The 4,522-nt window shown below is 64.3% G+C and overlaps 1 non-coding gene across 1 annotated transcript; it reads left to right on the top strand.

The window, feature by feature from the left end:
- Positions 1 to 907: 907 nt before the first annotated feature.
- LOC131870609 (5S ribosomal RNA) lies at positions 908 to 1,026 on the top strand. Its single transcript, XR_009368914.1, has one exon. It is a non-coding gene; the product is annotated as a 5S ribosomal RNA (ribosomal RNA).
- Positions 1,027 to 4,522: the final 3,496 nt, after the last annotated feature.

The following is a 4,522-nucleotide window of genomic DNA, read 5'->3' as shown; positions in this document are numbered from 1 at the left end:
GAGTGCCAATGTGGGTTCCAAGGTGCCAGGGTCAGGGTGAGTGCCAATGTGGGTTCAAAGGTGCTAAGTTGGGTGCGAGGTTGGGTGCGAGGGTGGGTGGGTGCCAAGGTGTGCTAGGTGGAAGCCCGGGTGGGTCGGCATCCCATGGGTGTCGAGTTGGGTGCCTGATGGGTGCTTCTTGTCAAGTTTTAGTCGTCGGGACTCATTTCGAGCCTTAGAGGTCGTTTCTTGTCCGGTTGCCCTGTCTTCGACCTGGGAACCCAATTTTGGTCCTCGGGTCCCATTTTTTTTTGTCTCGCATCCCACTTTTGGCCTGTGGCCTTTTCGGGGTCGATTCTCGTTTTGGGCATCAGAGCATGTTTCTTCTCCTAAAACCCAATATTTGTTTATTAAGTCTCGGAACACATTTTTGTTCTCGTGGACCCATCATGGGTCTTGGAACGCATTTGTGGTCCTTGGGTCCCATTTTGCATCCCGAAACTTGTGTTTTGGTGCTTGATCCCTATTTTGGGTGCCCACCTTGCACCAAGTGCGCACCCGGGGCAAACCGAGCGCCTTGGTGCACCGGGGCAAGATCGAGCGTGCACCCGAGGCGCCCCGAACATGCACCAAGGTGCACTCGGCCCACATGTGAGCGCAGGTCGTTGCGCCCGAGGTGGTGTGTGGGCACCGCGTTGCAGACGGGACACTGCACGCACACGACGCCCCGTCCAGGTGCACGCACGTAGGCCGGGCCGGGTGCACACCCGACGCCCTAGCAAGGTGCGCGCACCCGGGCAGGGCTCACACTTGGCGAACGGGGCGCACTTCGCGAGGGAGGGTGTGCACCTCGACGGGGGTGGGTGGCCGGGGTGGATTCGCACGTGGGTCGCGGTTTGCTAAGTACACACTGCGACAAGCTCATAACGGGTGCGATCATACCAGCGTTAGTGCACCGGATCCCATCAGAACTCCGCAGTTAAGCGCGCTTGGGCCGGAGTAGTACTGGGATGGGTGACCTCCCGGGAAGTCCCGGTGTTGCACCCTTTCTTAGTTTTTCGCCGGGCGTCGCAATGCTATTTGAATAAACCTTTTGCCCGTTTGCGTTCTCGTCGGGGCCGGGCCGGGCCGGGGTGCGCTGCCCGCACTACCGCGCGCGCGGGGGGCGACACCGAGCGCGCACCCGAGGCGCCCCGAGCACACAGGCCACGGTGCAACCCGGGCGTTGTGCGCGCACCCCGGTGCGCCCGAGGTGCTGCGCGCGCACCCAGGTGAAATCGGTGTGCACCTCGGCCAGTGCGCGCTCGGTCGAGTCGCGCACGTTGGCCAAGGTGCACGGTGATGTTTCTTACTCTAAGGTTCCGCACCAGACGCCCGGGACAGGTGAGCGAAGCTGGGCGGGGCCGGGTGCGCGGCCGGGGCAGGTGCACGCAGCTGGAGAGAGCTTTGGAGCACACCAGAGGTGCGCACCTTGGAGCACACTTCGGAGCGCACCAATGATGCGCTCCATTCAAAAGTTTCCTGAAAAGGCAAAAAAAGTTGAGATTATAGAATTTCCCACTTGAGAGATTGTAAAAAAAAAAAATTTAAAATGAAGGAAACGCGGGTGCCAAGGTGTGCGCGCCCGGGTGCGCAGCCCAGCCAAGGTGTGCGCACCAAGGCGCCCACCCTGGCGAAGGTGCACGCAAGGTGCGCACCCGAGGCAAACCGGACAATTAACCCAACTTTCGACTTCGCGCGCACCTGCGCACCTTGGAGCGCACTTCGGAGCGCTCCTTGGTGCGCACCAATCTTGGGCACCTCGGAGTGCACCATGGCGCCCACCAAGGTGCGCACCCGGGGCAAACCGAGCTCCGACTTCGTGCGCACCTTGGAGCGCACGAAAGGTGCGCACCATGGCGCCCACCAAGGTGCGCAGCCCAGCCAAGGCGTGCGCATCAAGGTGCGCACCCTGGCGAAGGTGCGCACCCGGGGCAAACCGAGCTCCGACTTCGTGCGCACCTTGGAGCGCACAAAGGGTGCGCAACCCAGCCAAGGTGTGCGCACCCCGGGCAAACCGAGCTCCGAATCGTGCGCACCTTGGAGCACACTTCGGAGCCCTCCTTGGTGCGCACCGATGTTGCGCACCTCGGAGCGCACCCGGGGAAAACAATGCAATTAACCCGACTTTCGACTTCGTGGGCACCTCGGAGCGCTCTCGGGTTCGCACCTCGGAGCACACCGAGGTGCGCACCTTTGATGCGCTGCCTTCACCAATTTCCAGAAAAGGCAAGAAAACATTGAGAAGGTGTGCGCACCGAGGTGCCCACCCTGGCGAAGGTGCACGCGAGGTGCGCACCCGGGGCAAACCGGGCTCCGACTTCGTGCACGCCATGCTGCGCACCTTGGAGGGCCATGGTGCGCACCTTGGAGCACACTTCGGAGCGCTCAATGGTGCCCAACCCAGCCAAGGTGCCCACCGCGGCGAAGGTGCACGCGAGGTGCGCACCCGGGGCAAACCGGGCTCCGACTTCGTGCACGCCGCACCTTGGAGCACACTTCGGAGCGCTCCTTGGTGCGCACCAGGGCGCGCAACCCAGCCGAGGTGCCCACCCCGGCGAAGGTGCACGCGGGGTGCGCACCCGGGGCAAACCGGGCTCCGACTTCGTGCACGCCATGGTGCCCACCGCGGCGAAGGTGCACGCGAGGTGCGCACCCGGGGCAAACCGGGCTCCGACTTCGTGCACGCCGCACCTTGGAGCACACTTCGGAGCGCTCCTTGGTGCGCACCAGGGCGCGCAACCCAGCCGAGGTGCCCACCCCGGCGAAGGTGCACGCGAGGTGCGCACCCGGGGCAAACCGGGCTCCGACTTCGTGCACGCCATGGTGCCCACCGCGGCGAAGGTGCACGCGAGGTGCGCACCCGGGGCAAACCGGGCTCCGACTTCGTGCACGCCGCACCTTGGAGCACACTTCGGAGCGCTCCTTGGTGCGCACCATGGTGCCCACCAGGGCGCGCAACCCCGCCGAAGGTGCACGCGAGGTGCGCACCCGGGGCAAACCGGGCTCCGACTTCGTGCACGCCGCACCTTGGAGCACACTTCGGAGCGCTCCTTGGTGCGCACCAGGGCGCGCAACCCCGCCGAAGGTGCACGCGAGGTGCGCACCCGGGGCAAACCGGGCTCCGACTTCGTGCACGCCATGGTGCGCACCAGGGTGCCCACCGCGGCGAAGGTGCGCACCCGGGGCAAACCGGGCTCCGACTTCGTGCACGCCGCACCTTGGAGCACACTTCGGAGCGCTCCTTGGTGCGCACCAGGGCGCGCAACCCAGCCGAGGTGCCCACCCCGGCGAAGGTGCACGCGAGGTGCGCACCCGGGGCAAACCGGGCTCCGACTTCGTGCACGCCATGGTGCCCACCGCGGCGAAGGTGCGCACCCGGGGCAAACCGGGCTAGGACTTCGTGCACGCCGCACCTTGGAGCACACTTCGGAGCGCTCCTTGGTGCGCACCATGGTGCCCACCAGGCCGCGCAACCCAGCCAAGGTGTGCGCACCAAGGTGCACGCGAGGTGCGCACCCGGGGCAAACCGGGGTCCGGCTTCGTGCACGCCGCACCTTGGAGCACACATCGGGGCGCTCCCGGGTTCGCACCGGCGTTGCGCACCGTGGTGGGCACCTCGGAGCGCACCGTGGTGGGCACCTCGGAGCACACCAAGGTGGGCAGCGAGGTGCGCACCTTTGATGCGATGCCTTCACTAATTTCCATAAAAGGCAAAAAAAAACGAGATTTTAAAATTTCCGTTTTGAAAGATAGTGAGAAAAAGGGAATGCTGGTGCCATCTTGAGCCCGCCCTGGTGCGCAGCCCAGCCAAGGTGTGCGCACCAAGGTGCCCACCCTGGCGAAGGTGCGCGCCCGGGCAATTAACCCAACTTCCAACTTCGCGCGCGCCAGGGTGGGAGCGCACCCAACAACCGGGCCTGGGAAGAGCCAATGCGAGAAACCCCACCAAACGCTCTGACAAAAAAAGAGGGGGCGCTCCAGTAACCCCGCTTCGGAGCGCACCCTGGGCAAACCCAGCCAGGGTGCCCACCCCGGCCAAGGTGCAGGCGAGGTGCGCACCCGGGGCAAACCGGGCTCCGACAACGTGCACGCCGCACCTTGGAGCACACTTCGTAGCGCTCCCGGGTGCGCACCTCAGAGCACACCAAGGTGGGCAGCGAGGTGCGCACCTTTGATGCGCTGCCTTCACTAATTTCCAGAAAAGGCAAAAAAAAGAGGAGATTTTAAAATTTCCGTTTTGAAAGATAGTGAAAAAAACGGAACGCGGGTGCCATCTTGAGCCCGCCCTGGTGCACAGCCCAGGTAAGGTGCCCACCCTGGCAAAGGTGCGCACCCGGGCAATTAACCCTACTTCCGACTTCGTGCGCGCCAGGGTGGCAACCGGGCCTGGGAAGAGCCAATGCGAGAAACCCCACCAAACGCTCCGACAAAAAAAGAGGCGGCGCTCCAATAACCCCGCTTCGGAGCGCAGCCGGGGCAAACCCAGCCAAGGTGCCCACCC

This window comes from Cryptomeria japonica, unplaced genomic scaffold (assembly GCF_030272615.1).
Source record: "Cryptomeria japonica unplaced genomic scaffold, Sugi_1.0 HiC_scaffold_338, whole genome shotgun sequence".
Lineage (NCBI taxonomy): Eukaryota > Viridiplantae > Streptophyta > Pinopsida > Cupressales > Cupressaceae > Cryptomeria > Cryptomeria japonica.
This window is presented reverse-complemented; position numbering and strand designations above follow the sequence as displayed.